At 41.6% G+C, this 20703-nt stretch overlaps 1 pseudogene; it reads right to left on the bottom strand.

The window, feature by feature from the left end:
* LOC121020200 (trifunctional enzyme subunit beta, mitochondrial-like) overlaps positions 1–20703 on the bottom strand; it is an 86844-nt pseudogene that overhangs the window by 30946 nt on the left and 35195 nt on the right.

Raw genomic sequence — 20703 nt, 5'->3', positions numbered from 1 at the left:
AAATAAATAGACATTAAAAAAAAAAATCACCACAAGACAGCCCCTTCATGCATATGTTGTCATTAAGTTGTAATCACATCAGTGTGAATAATAACAAAAACATTTGCTCCCTTGAACACAAGCAGGGAGTAAAGCTAGAAGGAAGTCCCACTTCCTGAGCTGTGCGAGGGGCCACCTCCGAGGGGGGGCAGTGCTTCTGAAGCTCTGGGACTCTTGAAGTGAAGCTTGCTGGTCTACTACCCAGTGGTGCCTGGGACCCGAGTCCATGGTGATGGGCATTTAGGTTAATGTGTGTTAGTGAGACATGCATAAAAGGATCAACAACTCATATTTGGTGACAATATTTTTTACAGCTTATTTTTATTTATTTTGTGTGATAGAGAACAAGCAGGGGAGGGGCAGAGAGAGAGAGAAAATCCCAAAGAAGTTCCACACAGTCAGCGCAGAGCCCTACACAGGGCTTAATACTAGGAACCATGAGATCATGACCTGAGCTGAAATTAAGTGAGACGCTTAATGGACAGAGCCACCCAGGCATCCCAGTGATTTGTTTTTTTTTTAAATAACTAGTTCTTTTTGGGAAATCTTTACCCCCAAAGGATAGTTAAGGTTAAGGATGTAGTGTCTTTTAGTCTTCAAGGGAATAACGTTTAAGACTTGACTTGATCACACAAAGTTTACAATTCCTAAGTTTTTGCTGATGAAGATGTGACCCAGAACATTGAATTAGCAGAGAATGAGTTGGAATTCAGGGGTACAGTATCAAGGATGACAGATATTTAAAAAATAAAATTACTCAACATTTCTTTTTAAAAAATGTTTATTTATTTTGAGAGTGCGAGCATGGGAAGGGAAGAGCTGCAGAGAGAGAGAATCCCAAGCAGGCTGCACGTTCAGCATGGAGCCTGACACGGGGCTCGATCTCAGGAAACTTAAGATCACGACCTGAGCCGAAATCAAGTGTCAGTGACTTGACCAACTGTGCCACCCAGGCGCACCTCTAAAAATATTTTAGAAACAGAAAAAGATGATGGATATTATCTGATCCTACTTTAGTATGATCATTGGTGTAAATCAAGCCATCATCTTGCATGGGTGGCTTAAACTTATGCCATAGTGATGCATGCAGATTATTTCTTATTACAAGTGGAAAAAAATTAAAACTTCTGCATGTTGGACAGCTAAGGATGGAGTGGGAAGAGAAAGGGTGGACGGTGAGGAAGTAATGGAACAAGTGGATGGGGGAGGTCGGGGAGGACAGGTTGGATGTGGAAAGGAGACAGCTGATGTCACAGTGACAGGCAGGCAGGGCCACACAGCCATACTCTTCTCACTAAGAGAGAGGTGTCCAAGCGTGGGGAAGGAGTAGACAGAGCATGCTCCAGAAAAGGAAACTTTACGGATACAGAGGCACGAATGCAAATGAACCCATTCAGTGTAAGTGAGTACTTTTCAAGGAAGACAAAGCAATGTAGAGGCTAAGAGTTTCAGCTCTGTGGTCAGAGATGTATATTCTGTCCCTGGCTGGGCCACCTTGGGGTTGTGGAGTGAGTTCTGTCCGACAGCCTTAAGCTCCAGTCTTCTCATTTTTAAAATGTTTCTTTATTTATTTATTTTTTTTAATTTTTTTTTTCAACGTTTATTTATTTTTGGGATAGAGAGAAACAGAGCATGAACGGGGGAGGGGCAGAGAGAGAGGGAGACACAGAATTGGAAACAGGCTCCAGGCTCTGAGCCATCAGCCCAGAGCCCGGCGCGGGGCTCGAACTCGCGGACCGCGAGATCGTGACCTGGCTGAAGTCGGACGCTTAACCGACTGCGCCACCCAGGCGCCCCTAAAATGTTTCTTTAAAAGGCATTCATTTCTAGGATGTTGTGTATTCAATGAGATAAAGAACATTACGCCCTCAGGCGAATGGTGGACACATCCTAAATCAGGAGAAGGAATCTCAAAGGCCAACAGGTGTGACTCCAGAAAGCAGAACTGAGGGAGGTTTTGGTGAACTAGAAAGTGAATCCTTTGCGAGGAAGCCACTATCCCCTCCAACTGCTGACCTCCAGGCCACAGATATCCAGATATCGCCACATCTTTAGATGACCTTCCAAGAGAAGGTATAGCACATTCAGGCTGTTAATTCAGTGTTTTAAAAATGCTTGCAAAACGATCCATGTTTTACAAACCATGTGCAGGGCTAATGAACACGTCTATGGGCTGTGCTCAGGACCTCTATTAAAAAGTATTTGCTCTGACGATCATTGCTATTCCGGTAGCCTATTATGATAATGAATATCATTACGATTGTTTTGCCTTTGTTTTGGGGAGCAAATCACTGTCTTGGGAGCTAAAGAAACTATAAGAGAGAAAACAGAATACATACTGTCATAGTAAGCTGAATGTAGAAAATCAGTTAATAGGCACAAATATGCACAATTAAATACCCTCCAAAATATTTTAAGAACTACGAGGACAGCAGGGGATTTCCTTTTTATTTTAAACACAGCTGTGATGTGTATTTTCTGAAAAGCTTCAAACAAGCTTCAGTTTATGGTGGTCCCATCTGAAATGGATTTCAGACTGAATTAGGTAACGCCTCCAGGGAGCTCGATATATGTTATTAGTCATCAACATGACCATCGTCATCATTACATGCAATCAGACAGCTAACCTACTTACGTACATCAGGTCTCAAATCCTGATTTAAATATTTCACATTGCCTCAAGGTTAATGAACTTGACACCAAATATGCAAATTAAAAGTTGTCAGACATTTGAACAAATGAACAAAGATGTTAGGTCCAAGGAAGCTTGCTGCAGTGACGGAATAAAAGCTTCTGGGTGTTCATCAATAGGGCAGTTGTTAAGTGCCTTCTATAAAATATGGCACTGTTGTTTAAAAAAGTTAATGACACTAATTATGTAGCCTTTGCAATATGGGTAACACAAGTGATTTTTATTTCCTTTTTTCCTGTTAGGAGAATTTCTTCCACTGACTAGTCAGTTTTTCCATGGTGTCTTTTTCTTTCCAGGTCTACTTTTCTTTTGTTTGTTTAGGAACTCGTTATTTTAGACCCAGGCGTCCAATGTGGATTCCTAGTTATATTTTCTTATAACTTGTCAATGTTTTCTTTTGTGTTGGCCATTATTTTTTTTTTTCAGTTTATTTATTTATGTTGAAACAGAGAGAGAGAGAGCAGGGGAAGAGCAGAGAGAGAATCCCAAGCAGGCTCCGCACCGTCAGCATGGAGCATGATGCAAGGCTCAAAGCCACAAACCATGAGATTGTGACCTGAGCCAATACCGAGAATTGGTCGCCCAACTGACTGAGCCACCAGGGCACCCCTGCCCATTAACTGGAGTAGGAACTATGGGCTCCAGGTATGAGGCTCATCCTTATTCCTGTGGTTGGCATGGTCCGCCTAATTGAAACGTACTTCCTTTCTCCTTACTTTCAGCGGGTGATGTGTTGACCCCTATTTGTGGCATTCTCTGGGTAACTCAGGTGGCTGTGGAGGGCCAGGAAGACTTTCCTTTCCTATATCAGGCTCTGAGTGAGTTGGAGACTGTGGGGACCCTCTCCCACTTCTCTTGCTGGTGTCTCCTGTGCTTCTGTAGGCGTGAGAAGGCCCAAGATCCACTCAGACTTGCAGGTGGCCTGAGTGCCCCCTTGGGGCTCCAGCACAGAATGGAGACTATGCAGAAGAATCTGTAAGAGAAGTCAATCTGCCGCCCTTTTATCTCAGCTCTAAGGATTGTATTGTCTTCTTTCTAATTCAGTGGCTACTGGCTTTTGCGTGGAAGCACAGAAAATAAACCCCCAGAATCCACCATGTAGTTTCTCCCCCTGGAGACCACAGAAAAGGCCAAGTTCTAGAACAAACTCTTCATATTTTTCCAGCATGCTCCCCAGGCATGGAGGTTACTCTAGGGGCAGAGAGGAGAAAGACAGTGGTCAGTGCCTTCTTAACCTAAACCTAGGCAACGACTATCCAGTGGCTACATGGAATAAATCATAATCCAGGAAATCGACACAGCATATCCAGTATTTCTGGATCTATCACATGCTAGTAATTTTCACCACATGAACACTCCTGTTCCTCACACAACAGTTTGGAGATGCTTACTATGGATTCATATAAATATGAACACTGGATCACACGACACAGGATTTTCTACATTTTTATGATTCCAAATAGGTTTCTTAAAGAGTTGTACTGATTTAGAGGACCTGAAACATTGTCCAGTTCCTGTGGCCTTTAATCTCACCCAATAGAGCAGATGATTCTTTATAAGCCTCGATTTAAAAAGAGAGAGGGGGGGAAAAAAGAAGAATTACACCTGGGGCCTTTTCCTCTCTTACTTTATAAAATCCCCTATAGTTCCTCATAAAGTTTGATGGATCCTTATGATAAAAAAGTTTAAAGTACAGAAAATGCATGAGTAACTCTCTTCAGCCAAAGACTTTCCTTTTTATCCCTCATTTGCCTCTCGATCTTTAAAGACTTTGCCTCCCATGGGCTTCTCCAGGTTCTGTTATCCCCTGGAAATTTCTAGACTCCTTAGGGTACAGTAATTCCTCCCACTACAGAATCAACAGGTCATTGATTCTGGGAAGAGGCATCTTCCCCAGTACCTTTTAGAACTGTGCAATTGCTGTAAGTCTTGAGGCTTTAGTTTTGTCAATTTTTGTTAATTTTGTGCACAATTTCATAATGAATTAGAAGAGCTATATTTTTCTATAGGAGGTTTTCAGCAACAGCTGAGTCTATCTAGCTAAAAGTGCTTACATACAACCTTAAGAAATGGAATGTGGCCTCTGGGTGGCTCAGTTGGTTAGGCATCTGATTCTTTTTTTAGTTTTTTGAATGTTTATTTTTGAGAGAGAAAGAGAGAGGCAGAGAGATAGAGCCCAAGCAGGGGAGGGGGAGGGAGAGAAGGGGACACAGAATTTGAAGCAGGCTCCAGGTTCTGAGCTCTGAGCACAGAGCTTGATGCAGGGCTTGAACCCGAGATCATGACCTGAGCCAAAGTTGGAGGCTTAACCGACTGAGCCACCCAGGTGCCTCTTGAGCATCTGATTCTTGATTTCTGCTCAGGTCATGAACTCATGATTCATGACATAGAGCCCTGAGTAGGACAATACAGAGTTTGCTTGGGATTCTGTGTGTGTGTGTGTGTGTGTGTGTGTGTGTGTGTGTGTGTGTGTGTGCGCGTGTGTGTGTGTGCACTGTTTCCATACCTGTGTACTTTCTCTGTTTGAAAATAAAAAAATAAAGAAAAGAAATGGAATGAATTTCTGATGATGCATTTGAGTGCTCTAATCGTATTCATGGCATTGAACAGGAAAACCTCATCTGGTGATCCATGCTAAGTGTTGAAAATGTGTTCCCTTTGGAAACATTTAGCCATCTCTGTTTCTGTTTTAAATTTGTTTGTAGTTATTTTAGTCCCCAGGCCACTGAGTTTCAGTGTAGATCTTTTTTCTGAGCGTCCTCAAAGCACAAAGCAGCATGCCCTTTCCACGTCTTACTGTTGATCCGGTGTATGTAAGATTCCTCTGTCAGAGACCCAAACTTCTGTGCTATCATGTTCTTCTGCCTGTGTCATTTCTTCTCTCGGTCACTTTTCTTGAAGGCTTGTATGCCATGCATGTTTCACAGTGGCAAAACTCACCCTAACTTGCACAACAGAAACCAGATGGAGATGGAGAGATCGACACAATTATTAAAGGTTTGCAAAATGGTCCTCTTGGCTATCTGGCTTCCCTCTCTGTTATAACAACAATGTACGGGTCTGGCATGGCTGCTCCAAGAAATCCTAGTGCTCTTTGCCCTGCCCCTATAGGATTCCTATGGGTCTGGAATACAAATATTTGTGAACGTGCCCTGTCACATTTCCCTACAGTTTTCATCACCCAAAAACCTCACAAGGAGATGTCGATCTTACTTGCAGAGCCCCAGATGGTTTCCCAATAATTCCCATCTTCTGAGCCAATTCTCCAAACTAGCATAAAAAGCATACTTAGGGTATTTTTAATTCTAAAGCAAGCCAAATAGACCCGTGTGGCACGACTCCGCAGCGTTAGTAAAATGATTAGTGCACCTCGATTGGGTAGGTATGCATCGGGAGACTTTCAGAAGCATGCATTTTATTATCTGTTGCTTATACTCTAAGGGAAAGGGTAAGTAAACATTCTGCCTGAAGTGCTGTTTGCATTCTTGCCTGACAAATCCCAAGACACAGATTTGATATATACCCTCATTGAGCATAGCAGTTTCTTTCTGTTTCACAAATACTGGCAGGAAGTGAGCCTCTTGGTCTTGTCAGTCCCCCAACTGCAAGGAGGTGTTTGGAGAGGCTGAAGTCCCCAAGTTCGGTTTCAACTAGTGTTCGTGTACCACGGTTTCTCAACCTGACACTGTTCATGCAGGGGCTGAATGATTCTTTGTTGGGATAGGGAGGGGGGTGTCTTGTGCATTATAATGTGTTGACCAGCATCCAAGACTTCTCACTGGATGCCATTGGCTCCTTAGCACCTGCTCCCACTTGCGATAAACCAAAAGCTCCTCTGACTTTGCTAGTTGCCCACCAGGATGAATGGGAATAGAGTAAAATCATCCCTGATTTTCTTCTTCCCTGTCCAGAACTTTAGTATCCAATATGGTAGCCACTAACCATTGGAAGCCATTGAAATTAGTTACAATGAATTACAATTAAAATTCAGTCCCCTAACCTCATGAAACCACTGGTTACCATATATTATAGAATATTTCCTTCAATACAGCAACTAATATTGGACAGTGCTGTTCTAGGGCAAATATTCTTGGTGGGAGATCTCACATCCAAGGCAAAAACAAACTTATTTATTCTTGTATTTATGGCTTTCAAATAATTGAAGGTAACTGAAAATATGGCCATCATTGAAAAACAAGAAAGAAGCCAGCGAAATTTTTCAGACAAAAGTTGACGAGATATTAGAAACACTTCAAACTGTATGGTTACTAAATGAAGGGACCCTATTTGAAAACGTTAGACGTATTTTCTACTATAATACTGATTCAGTATTTTAACATTTTTATTCAACAAGAAGGGAATGTTGTGAATGAAATAGTGTTTTGATGATGAATTAATTAATGCATTCAATTTAAACAAAAAAAGAAAGAACCAAGCTCTTTCAATAAATAGGTTATTGTAGTGTATTGCCCACCTGATGCCTGATGCCCTTGGTGGGTTTGGGGAGCCTGTTAGCTATGAGGTTTTAGGGAAGACTGAGCTCTGCTATTTGCTTTCAAAGCAACAAGATCCTGGGTCTCCCTGACCTGATCAATGAGAGACCCATGACCTATTCTTAGCCATTTGGATGTTCCCACCCAGGACTTTATATCTGGGTCGGTTGACACACTGTGTCAGGCTGTTTACTTTTTTTGGTCACCTACATCAGTTCTTTTAATAAATCTCCTAGCGTCTTATATTCCCCAATATCGATACCTATATTTTATGTCTAAGATTCTTGTCTAAGGGTTTTCCATAAGATGCATCTCTGGTAAGAGTTTTGCTTTTTTTTTTTTTTTTTATTTTAAAAATTTATTTTTTATTTGTAAGTAAACTCTTCTCAACGTGGGGCTCTAACTCATGACCCCCAAGATCAAGAGTCTCCTGCTCTACAGACTGAGGCAGCCAGGTGCCCTACTGGTCGAGGTTTAGAACACTTTTCCTGTAGAGCACCATGCTTTCTGGAATTCTGCCCGGAAGTCATTGCCAACACAGCCTCTCTGAATTTTGTCTGTGTCTTCTCAACTCAGCTAGATTGCCTTCCTCTGCTTTTATAGCCTCGAATGTTCGTCTGGGTATAATTGGGGCCATTGTCAGACTCACCATATTGTTTCCTTTTATCGTGGGTCACATTTCTATCCTGGCCACTGTGTAATATCCAAAAGCAACTGCTGCATATATTTTTTCCTAGTTTTCTCGTTGTTCTTTGTTGATTTCTTTTTGATCTAATGGCTAAATCACGCCAAGCCTCATATATATTGTGATGTAGAGATATAATCAATATCAGTATTGATATTTCTGAGTGCTGTCTCATTGTTTCTTATTTTATTGAAAGTAGCCACACCAATTACTCCGTAACTCTTCACTCTGTTCATTTTCTTTTTAAAGAATTTCACAATCTATAAAAACATCTTCCTTACTTATGAGTGCACTTGTTTATTGGATTCCTTCTCCTTAAGGCACTTTATTTGCCCAGAGTATAGGCCCTACACAATGTGGTAATTATCTTGGTGAAATAACTGTATCTCACTAATTTCTGGACTGATCATTTCACAATTAAATTTGCAAATTTTACCCCATCTTTTTTAGAATACCAGCTCTTTAGGGATTTTTCTAGCTCTAATTTTGACAAGAGGATAATTTCATATTGTTTCAATACAAATAACAAAATACAGAAAGTTCACTGAATAAGGTTTATGCCTCAGAAAATATTTCTCAGATTATTGTCAGTGTAAGGATCCCACAGGTAGCCAGTGGACTATCCACAATGCTCTAGATGGGTTTTCACAGATGCATAGTACCATACGGCAGTCTTACACAGCTCACAAAGGTCACTTTTCACCATTTTATGTCTTCTGTAACATCACCAGCTGATCTTCTGTGTCATGGAAGAGATAAAGACACAGACATTCGTAACATACTACCCATAAAAGTCAATTAAAGTTTATATGTCTGAAATTGTTGGCTTGCTGGATTTTTAGGCTTTACAATCGGGGTGTTATCGTTACTTTTCATCTACTCTCTTTGCTTGTTCCCTGGAATATAGTGATATTTACGTTGTCCTGAGACTCATCGAGACACTTCATTTCCCAGCATGGCATCGTAGAGCAGGGACTGGGCCCTTTTACTTCTTTCTGATCACAATTCTTGACATTTGTTCTTACTCTTACTCAGTGGCCACAGTCCAACATCGTAAAGTAGTGGGTTATTCCGAGGGAATAGACAGAGTGGGCTGTGCATCAAGGTTTGATCCCAGACATAACTGAAGTATATCCTTAAGTGACTTTTAAAACCTACTTGAAGTTCCGGGCCACAAAACATATTTATTTTTGATGCAGTTCAAAATAAGAAAGCCTATAGAAAATGAAAAGATTACCACAGCTGTTTTTCAAATCCTAATACTTTAGATTATCCTATAAATTTTGGATTCAAGAAAAAACTGGGAAATAGGTTACGAAAATAAGTCTCACGTCTTGCATTGCCTTTGGAAATACCTGCCTAAGAAAATATTATGGAGGTAATTGTTAGAGGTTTTGCATGGGCATGCTGCTGTTTTAGATATATTCCTCTTTTAAAATGCATGTCAGTCTTTCTGAAAACAGATACGGCACAGTGGAAAGACAGGTGCTTCTAAAGCTTGCGACTTTACAATTTGGGCACAGGATGGTGGCACAGGATGGTGGCAGCTAAATTTCATTTTGGCTGGTTAGACTGAAGAGGAGGAAGAGCCCTCTCTCCGCTCCTCCTGGCGATCACACTAAGTTTCAGCATGGAGGTGGCAAAGGGTTGCTCTTTCAGGATTAATGGGAAGACTACAAGCCTTGAGGACAAGAACGGATAACAAAGGAAGAGAGCCAAGTCTCAGACACCTTTGAGTAGGAGATCTTGTGGACCCGATAACCCAAGCTTATAGGCTCCAATGGAGACCGATGGCCAACGTTTCCCAGAACTCCCCTGTGCATTGACAGTAACCCTGTTGGCCTGCTCCCTTCCCAAACCTGAGAACCAACGGCTTTTTTGCATTGCCAAGGTCGGCTCTGATCCACGTTAGCATCTTCACCCCCAGTCATACTTCCTCTGGGCATGTCTTGATATCAGAACTGGCACCATGTTTGACGGGTCCCATCACTCCTTTTGTTTGAGAGGATGGAGAATATAGTTCTAAGACTGTGAAAATTGTGTGAATGAAATGGTTTCCTAACTCCATAGCTGGCAATAATTAGAGTCACTCACTGCATTTCCGGCCATCAGAGTTTGCTATATTTCCCATAATTATGTTTGTTGTTTGAAGTATCAGGGGTTCATAAAAATAAAGTTTATGGTTAGACACTGGGATCAGAAGGAAAGAGAGCTAAAACGGGGTAATCTGTGAAGATCTTTCTTAAGGATTGACAAGTACTGGAGTGGGGCTAGCGAGATAGACATTAGAGCGGTATTTCTCAGCCGGAGACAATTTTGTCTCTAGGAGACATCTGCCAATGTAGGGAGACATTAGTGGTCTTGATACTGGAGAAGGGTATTAGTGGCATCTGGTAGGTAGTGTCCATGGATGGAGCTAAACCTTCACACAATGCACAGGACAGCCCGAACACAACAATTATCCAATTGACAAAAAGCCATGTTTTGGGAAACCCTGACTTGGGCAGTTCACTGTGAAGAAAACGAAACTGTAAGTTACCTTTCGTTCCTTCTAGTAGATCAGTACTTTCTAACTGCATACATTTGCAAAGGTGTGGAGCTCACAAACATGCCCTTCTAGAAAATCATGACTTATAATTGTAGGTGCCAACTTTAGCAAAACTAGGACAGCAAAGGTGCATTTATTTAAGTATTCTTAATATTTAATCCAGATGCTTCCTACACTCACTTCTCACTTCCTATCATTTATTAATTTAAGTGACTCTTGCAATCTGTAATTTGTTCCAATCTTTCTTTCCTTTTTTTAAAAGCATTTAAAATTTTTTTAATGTTTATTTATTTTTGAAAATGAGAGACAGAGTGCGAGCGGGAGAGGAGCAGAGAGAGAGGAAGACACAGAATTGGAAGCAGGCTCCAAGCTCTGAGCTGTCAGCATAGAGCCTGACGCAGGGCTCGAACTCAGGAGCTGTGAGATCATGACCTGAGCCAAAGTCGGGTGCTTAACTACTGAGCCACCCAGGCAACCCTATTCCAAGCTTTCTTGAAAGGCCTTTCCACTAAGAAAAGCATAGGTATACACATGTATATTTTAGGTTTATTTATTTATCTTGAGAGAGAGAGAGCGTATGTGCACGAATCATATGTATATTTTTAATCCTTGGCACAGTGAGGTAAAAAAATATCCCATTGATTCCCAGTTACAGGGTGAATATTTCTTATTTCCACTTGTTTTCCTCTGAATATGTGTAGCGCATGCCACGTGTTCCTTGGGGCAATCCTGGCTCCTCCCCCACTGTTCTAAATGGCATCCAAGTCTGTCTCTTCTTGAGACTTCAATGAAAGTTCAAACCTCTTCCTGCCCTGATCTCCCCAACTTTTGTTTTTCTACTGGAGGTGATTCACATGTCTTGTTTTGCACCTTGGACTGTTACCCTGTTATCCATCGAATTGCTTCTCAAATAGACTTCATGAACGTACCTTCTTCATCTTTGTTTCTGTGACCAGGTTTCTCCCGTGTGTATGTCATGGAGCTTTGAGAAAAGGAAGCCCAGACGGCAGTTGTTGGCATCTCCCATAGGAACTAGTTCAGCTTCAGAACATAGTGGGAGTGTTTATTAAGGCACACTTGTGGGCACTTGAGGATACTCTTTGGCCAAAGTTTTACTCTATGATATATATTATATGGCATAGGTGTAAATATATATGTAGATCATGTATGTACACCACATGTGTAGCATATATTCATATGTATAAGATATATGTATGCCCTGTATCTTTATATATACACCTATTGTGTGTGTATATATTACATATACATGTACCTATGATATATAAGTATATGTAATAGACATATGACATCCATAAAGCTGTCTGTGCTGCATGACATATGTGCATTTCTGACACATAGGTATTTGAAAACAGGAATCTCAACGTAGCTCATGCGAGGAGGAATCCTCAAACCTGTAAACTCTCAGAAAGAGCAGATTGGGTACTTTTCATTCTCTTGACTTGTTTTAAGGGACCCGTGAAGTTTTACCAACCCTTTTCTTTTCACTTTTGCTTCACTTTTCTCTGTGTGGATGTCTCTGCTTTTTCTTTCTTATAGTCCACACATGTCTGCCCAGATTCTACCCATGTCATGGTCCCTCTGACCAAGTCAGTGTCCTAGGTGATGTGCTGGTGTCCATCTCTGTTGGCTTGGCATCGGTAGCTGAAGGAGCAGGAACGAATGCAGGCTGATGGCGTGGCAAAGCAGTGTACTGAAAACACACTGAAAGGCTTACATCAGTGCCAGGAATACTGGAGAAATATGCTTAGAATGCAGGTAGGAATAACGAGAATCCTTGGGAGATAGGTCATGCAGACAGGAGCACCGATAAAGGCTGATGTGGACAGCACTGTCTTTAGCACAGGGCATGGATGATGTAGCTCTACCTGCATCCAAGAAGTATGGACACATGGTCCATTGGCCCCTGGAAACTGAATGTTGTGGCCACCACTTTCATGGCTAGGAGGAATGTTCTGACATTCCTAATACTGGATCACCGTTGACAAACTCAACATCCTCATGGTAGGTGTCTGGTCACATATTCAATCAAATGCTGTCTGTCTGAGAGGCGGAGAAAATAAACACATGGGCTTTTGTTTTCTGCAGGGAGAGGATTCTGATACCATAATAGCAAGCATGATAAGGGTGTCCCAGTACAAGGAAAGGGTTTTTGTGCTAAGGAATTCCATTTGGCCCACTCAGATAAGTCAGGGTAATATCACTGTCTCCAGGCCATTTGGTTACTACCCTTAATTCCATGTGCAATTTTAATTTACCTCTGCCACATAATGTAACATATTCACCAGTTCCGCGACTGGGAATTTTGAGGGCTATTATTCTGCCAGCGACAGTAACTTATATTATCAATGGTATTTTGGCCATATAAAATAATATTTTGTATAAAGAGACCTAGATTTGGAGTAAGAATGGTCTCACAAGTTGACTCTGGTATTAGGCATGATCCAGGTCAACAGATAACCTTCTCAGTTAAATTTTCAGGTATGAGGAGCTTGGCACCTACTCCAATGTTGTTTTCCTGATCTTTTAAGCTTGGTCTCGTCTGCAAAAGGAAGGAAAATCCTATGTGGAGTTTCTGCGTCATGTAGAAACCAGATCAATCTTGCTTTGAATCATGACTGTCCCTCTTTCTAGTTAAAGTCACTAAGTTTCTTGGCTTGTCTTTCTCCATTTTCTCATCTCAGTAATGGGTACAACTTCCTAGGACAATTGTGAGAATTAAGTGAGGCAATTGAAATGGAGATGCTAAGTGCCACGCCTGGTTCACAATGAATATAACACCAGAAAATATCTAAGTGTATTTAGACCACGATTTCTGTAACATTGCACTTCAGATATTTGAGCCCAGGTAATTATGTTTGTTGGGAGTAGAGAGGGCTTCCCAGTGCATTGTGGGATGCTTGGCAACATCCCTGAGGTCTTCACATTAGCCCAGTTGCCTCTTTCCCTTCAGCTGTGAGACCAGCTGATCTCTAGATACTGCCAAATGTCATCTGTGGGGGAGATCGCCCCTCCACTTCTGAGAATCCTTTCTCCAGACAAATGACCTAATGGATAACCATATGTTCTTTACAGTATCTAATTGTAATTATACATGTGACTCGTGGAAAACCATAAGCAGTCATATAATTACATGCTGTCTTCCAGGTAGATAATAAGGAATATGTGCAACCCCATCTCCATCCATAGAGAGAGAAGAGTAAATGTCATTTTTTTTTAATTTGTTGCCGGCACAGATAAATATCTGATTTATTGAAGACCAAAGAGTCCATGCTTAACATCCCATTTAGTGTGGGATATTATTCCTTTTTTTTTTTACTTATCTACATTCATTTTGAGGCAATTACCACAACACCCTTATCAGTTTAACTTAATCAACTGTGTACATTTCTATTTTGCTAGAACACAAATCCAAAATAACAAGTGAATGGGGAAAGCTTATCTTTTTCACTAAAACCTATTACTTGTAGTCTTAGGAAGAAGCCTCAAGCTGTGTCTGTCTAAATGCAAACCATATGAGAAAACTAAAACATGCTCACTATTTTAATTATCAGCTTCTTGGGGAGCGGGGTGACAATGACCCCAGTTTTCCCTCTTGACCTGAAGGAATATGTAAATTACGTGCTCTAGCAGGTGAGAAAGGATAAGCCTAGGGAGCGCCTTGATTAAATTTCACAAAAGTATATGGATTATTGATTAGGTTCACAGCATGAAACAGCCCAGAAATGTCACCCTTCAGTGGACTTAGTAGATGAGGAAATTTTGCCAACCATGAGGTAGACGTTGAAATCATCCCTTTGTTGAGTGTCCCCTTACACATTGATCATGAAAGTTTTTCCCTGTGACCCAGGGTCCAATGGATTAAAAGGCTGTGGTAAGAATGTAGATCCCACTGAACTTGATGACACAATCATCAGAGTTAAGAACTGGCCAGTTGCCTGGATGGTGTCCAGATATTGGCTGGGAGGCTGGGACACACCCCACATTAAAAGTTGGATGGTTTTTTTGGGGCGCCTGGGTGGCGCAGTCGGTTAAGCATCCGACTTCAGCCAGGTCACGATCTCGCGGTCCGTGAGTTCGAGCCCCGCGTCAGGCTCTGGGCTGATGGCTCGGAGCCTGGAGCCTGTTTCCGATTCTGTGTCTCCCTCTCTCTCTGCCCCTCCCCCGTTCATGCTCTGTCTCTCTCTGTCCCAAAAATAAATAAAAAACGTTGAAAAAAAAATTAAAAAAAAAAAAAGTTGGATGGTTTTTAACTACAGAAGGTTGGAGAGCTTCCAGAAAATACTAGACCATATTGGGTTTCCTTAGATGTTTGTTTGATAACCAGACCAGGGTCACCGAGTAATGCGAAATGGATGAAGCTGAATAGGGAGGTTCAAGGTTGTCCAACCGAGAATACGAACGGTGACCCAACAGGTGGGTGATGGCACTGAGGGCACTTGGTAAATGACAGCAGGACTGATGAGGGTCTCAAGAACAAAGTCGTAATCCATTCTCTTAAGGGAATGTGATCAGGTGTCTCCTGGAAGAAGGTCATTCCTAGGAGAAAAGAGTTTGGACCCTGGAAAGGTTACCAACCATAGACATAAGCCCAGGGGGATATAAAGGCACCATCTGTGAGAACAAGACACCATGGGGGTCATCTGGGCTCAGGACCAGACTTGGATCCCAAGATCAGAGCTAGAGCAACATCTGGACTTCAGGGAAATGCTCGTTTCATCCATAAGATAGTTCTCAGCAAACTTCCAGAATTTTGTCTGCACAGCTGCCTTGGCGTCAAAGTTAAAGTCTGAACAGCAGGAACTGGACGTGCATGTAGATGTCAACCCAGAGCCTTGAAAAGCTGTCTGGTTAAAACGCAAACCTGCCAATGGTTCTGCGTTTAACAAACGCTCTGACGTTACCTTAGATGAAGGAAACGTTGCCTTCCCGCCTAATCTGTATGTGAATTTATTTTCCAAAACAGGCACAGCCTTGGGTAAGTTACTATTTTTCGTATCCTCTAAACTCGAGATAAAGCATCCTCCGCATAGGAATGTAAAAATAGAGACATCTGTATTGGTTCGGGATTTTTTTTTTTTGTCAGTTAAATTATTAGTATTATTCTCATCTCTCAAATACGAAAGTCAAAACCTGTAAATAGTCCAGAGTCACCGAACCACAAAATGCATTCCGAATGGAAATAGCCTTTATTATCTTGCCAGCAGAAAGTAAAAGTAATTAGTATATGGGTGTTTGTCAGGTTTCGTCTATAAGGGGTCTTTAGACCAGCCTCATAATAACAGTGTTGAAAATGAGAACTGAAGAGGTTAAGATGATAGTCAACAGAGGAGAACAGTGAACAATCCATCAGCTTGGAACAAAGGAAGATAATTGCACGTTGTCCCTCGTGGACTTACATGGTAGGCGAACCCTTCATTTTGTCCACTGAAGATGATTTTGTGACCAACAGCCCCAAGTTTCAAACTAGCAGCTGTGGCCTTCAAAGAGGAAACATGATCCAAATCTCCAGCTTCACCTAATGGATAAATCAAAGTGAGGGCTGCCAGCAGCCAATAGGAAGAGTCAGAAGGCAATGTAGAGAGGCAGCTTCCAACCCTGGTGGCAGGAATTGTACTCACTAGCGTCGTTTCTGAAGGTCAAGGCAGCGTTAACAGAAAGGTGATTTTTATTTTTTATTTATTTTAAATGTTTATCTTTGAGAGAGAGTGCAAGCTGGGGAGGAGGAAAGAGGGAGGCGGGACAGAGGATCCCAGGCCAGCTCTGTGCTGAAAGCACAGGCTTGTAGGCAAGTAGGGCTTGATCTTTTGTTGTTTTTCTTTTTTGTAATTTTTAAATTTATTTTTGAGACAGAGACAGAATACGAATCAGGGAGGGGCAGAGAGAGAGAAAGAGAGAGACACAGAATCCGAAGCAGGCTCCAGGCTCTGAGCTGTCAGCACAGAGCCCGACGTGGGGCTCGAACCCATGAACCATTAGGTCATGACCTGAGCCAAAGTGGGACCTTTAACTGACTGGGCCACCCAGGCATCCCCAGAAAGGTGACTTTTTAAAATCTGTGTACTTGCACATCAAGGCAACACTCTTCTTGGGCACTAGAAAAGCAAGGAAGTCTGAAGTCGAATGCAGAGTCAGTCAAGATCACCACACCTCAGTCAAGGTCACACGCACCTTGTAAGTACCCAGTCTGACCCAGGTTCCCAGTGATCTTGAGGGCGTGGGCCCACAGTGTCTTAGCAGCTGCTTCATGATACCTCTTGGACAAAAGAAAGATTGAACAGTTTGTGTTAAGTAGACTGCATAGGGTGCCTGGCTGGCCCAGTCAGTAGAGCATATAGCTCTTGATCTTGGGATTATGAATTGAAGCCCCATGTTGGGTATGGAGATTACTTACATACATACATACATAAAGAATACATATAGTAACATTTTACTCAACACTAAAAAAATTATATATATGAAATTTAAAAAACCATATTTTTATTTTATCCTTGAATGACCACATCCATTTACTAAGGCGTATGCCTGTGAGTCACTGCAAAACTTCACAAACATTGAATCTGCTTACACACCCCCACCCTCATTTCCTGTTCCACTTTGATTTTTCACATATGCCCGGAATCAGATCGGTAGGAAGAGAGCATGATTTAACGTTACAACTTGGAACAACCTCCAGCAAGTTGTTTGCCGCTGCCTGATAGAATCAACTGATTCTGCCTTTCCCTCAAAAATGTGAAATATCTTATGATGCCTCTGTGCGTCCTACAGCCTCTGTTGACGCAAGTACTCGATTCTGCTGTTGCGGCACAAAAGCGCTATAAACCCTCCGTAAAGCAGTGGGTGTAGTATATGGCTGTGTCCTAATAAAATCTTATTTGTAAATATTCCCACGTTTTGTGAAAACACACGGGCAATGTAATGGATATGACACATACGCCATATTTTACCGATGCTTGTGCCAACACTTTCTATCCTATGTAGTATAGGACTGTCTCAAAGGTGGGCATGACCAGGAATCCTCATTGTTTCCTTTAATGCCTGTAAAAACCCATGTGTTATAATATCTGTGTTCCGGATGAAGGACTTGGGCCTAGAGCTGGAACTTGCTAAAAAGGTCAAATGGTTAGCCCTGCAAGGAAGCTGATACTTTTGTGGAAACCAATTCCTGGAAGTTGGCAAAGCCCTAAGCCATTCTGTTCCACCATAATGAAATGGAGTCTGGGTCCAGGCTCCCAATCATTTGCTCTTAAACTGTGTGAAGGACATTAGCTTCCCTTGGCTATGTTGATGATTTAGAGAGAGCGAGCCCTTTTCCCCTACCCTTCCACCCACTGTCCAGCTACACAAAGGTCATAGATGTGGAACATTCTGGAAAAGCGATGGATAGCAACATTGTAAGTTCTCCCTCTCCACGATGGCATCTTCATTCCCTTTCTCTTACCCACACGGTTTTTGCACGTGGCTGTCCACGCTCAACAAGTTTTGCAAACTATTTTGTCAAAGGAACATTCCATGTTGTTGTTATTCACGTCTCAATGTCTCTCCTTTCTCCACAGTGCTGAAGTTTATTGATCCCTTGTCATTTCTAAATTCTCCATGTTTTGACCCACCACAAGTTCTTCTCTAGGGCTGTTTTACTTCTGTGAGCATAGTCTAGCTTACAGGGACTAAATAAGCTATCTTTCTTCAGTGAGACAAAACAATTTTCTATTTCTGAAAACATTCCATTTCTTTGAGCCTGTTCTTAGAATACTTTTTTTTGTCTTAATTGCTCAGAATGCTGGAAGCATACAACTCAAAGGAAGTGCCACAGATTGCCAAGTCCATAATAAGAAAGTACAACAACAACAACAACAAAACACAACTCCAATTAACATTTTGGTTCGTAACTTCAGTAAATGATTGGGGAGATTACTACACTACATTTTTTTTTTTAATTTTTTTTTCAACGTTTTTTTATTTATTTTTGGGACAGAGAGAGACAGAGCATGAACGGGGGAGGGGCAGAGAGAGAGGGAGACACAGAATCGGAAACAGGCTCCAGGCTCCGAGCCATCAGCCCAGAGCCTGACACGGGGCTCGAACTCACGGACCGCGAGATCGTGACCTGGCTGAAGTCGGACGCTTAACCGACTGCGCCACCCAGGCGCCCCAATACATTTTTTTATAATACTCTGTATAATATACATAAAATGAACAGAGTTCTAAGCATCAACCAGATATAATTAGAGAGGTTTCCATCATAATTAGGTTATTTTAAAGTTTTGTTTGCAAACGCCTTCAGTTCTGTGTCACATGTATTAATAGCAATGACTGATTTCATACTCTAGCCCCATTCTTTTTGCAACTCCTGTGTAAGTATAAAGGACTGATGTCAGTGTATGGCAGGAGTGATACAAGCATTTGGAGCTCCCCGCAAACAAAACAAAAGAAGGACAACCACAAATACAAAAAATAAGAGAGAAGATCGGAAGAAATAAAAGAGCTCTGTGGAAAACTAAAGAAAACAGGAACAAAGGAAATGTAATACTAAATAAATAGCCACTCTGACTGAGTCTGATTCCCACTGCCCTCAGTTTATTAAAAATGTGATTTCTTCAAAACTCAGTGTCATGTGTGATAGCTAAGGGGTGATGGATGTCTTTGGACACTATCCAACCTTAGCCAACTTACCACTGCCCCTTTTGAAGACTGAACTTGTTTAAGTCTAAGGCAACTCAGAAATGAAACACCCATTTGGATTTGCATCTTTTTGTGGGGATTGAAATGCGTAGTGTGGTGAAATGTACATTGATGCTGCTGGCACCCACTGTTATAGTAATTTGGACCAAAAAATCTTGAGAACAGAACTTTTCATTCACTTTTCCACCCCGAGCTCTTGGCAATAGTAGAATAGGTTAATCTAAATGATAAATAAATCACAACACGGGTTTGGGGTTTCAGAGGAAGTTTATAAATGGCAGTCTGGGAGGTACATGTTTCGCCTTCATAAATGAACACTTATTCACCAGTCTTTTTGGAAAATGGAGGGAAGGAAACAAAGGACAGAATGTACTTCTCTCTCGTGCAGAAGAGTGATCAGTTTGATCGGTATATTCGTTCCACAAACTTGTACTCAGTGTGTGCTGCGTGTTAAGCACAATTAGGAAAAAATCTGAGACAGTAGCAAATACAAGAAAACATTATTGAGATCTTCTTATTAGGAAAATAGGGGGTTTGATTCCTGAAAACTTCTAAGCATATAGAATAAATGAGAGTATTATCTAATGAAGCTCCACTATTGAATAAAAACCCTGCATGCAGTGTTGCCTGTAAAACCACCCCCCACCCCGATATCCATACTCTTTGCCCTATGACTTGGTAGGTTTTCCACTAGAGGCAAAATAGATTTCCCCTTTCCATTGCTTGTGCGCTTGGTCATGTAACTTGTCTTGGCCAATGGGGTGCAAGAGAGGCTTACAGTCTCTTTGGGTGATGAGGTATGTCCACTTCAGCTTTTGATACAATCATGAGAAGAAAGTGGCTGAGATTACTGGCCCCTCCAAAGACTGTGTGTAATAGAAGTATCCAGCCTAAACCTACTGACCACCAGATGACTCACATACATATGAGAGAGAATAAACAATTATTTCCTTAAGTCACTCAGCATTGGGAATTTTGGTGCATAGCAAAAGCTGACTCATACACCCATATGTACATCCTCTTGATTTCACCAGTTTAGTCCTTTTGACATATTATGTTTCACTTTTAAATTTGTGTTTTGACATAAATTACAGATATCATTATGTTTTATTGCAAAACTATCGTTTAGGGGTGCCTGTCTGGCTCAGTCAGTGGAATGGGTGACTTTTGTTCTCAGGTTTGTGAGTACACTCCCCACAGTGGGTGTAGAGATTGCTTAAAAATAAAATCTTTAAAAACAAAAATCAAATGAAAACAAAACAAAACAAAAACCACACAAAGCTATCTTTAAAAAGAAATGAGTATCTTCCATCAAAATCACAGTACTTTTTTTTTTTTAATTTTTTTTTCAACGTTTTTATTTATTTTTGGGACAGAGAGAGACAGAGCATGAACGGGGGAGGGGCAGAGAGAGAGGGAGACACAGAATCGGAAACAGGCTCCAGGCTCCGAGCCATCAGCCCAGAGCCCGACGCGGGGCTCGAACTCACGGACTGTGAGATCGTGACCTGAGCCGAAGTCGGATGCTTAACCGACTGAGCCACCC

The sequence above is a fragment of the Herpailurus yagouaroundi genome, unplaced genomic scaffold (assembly GCF_014898765.1).
Source record: "Herpailurus yagouaroundi ecotype Mexico unplaced genomic scaffold, PumYag 248, whole genome shotgun sequence".
In the NCBI taxonomy this organism is placed as follows: domain Eukaryota; kingdom Metazoa; phylum Chordata; class Mammalia; order Carnivora; family Felidae; genus Herpailurus; species Herpailurus yagouaroundi.
The sequence above is the reverse complement of the archived record's forward strand: the minus strand, read 5'-3'. Positions and strand labels throughout refer to the sequence as shown.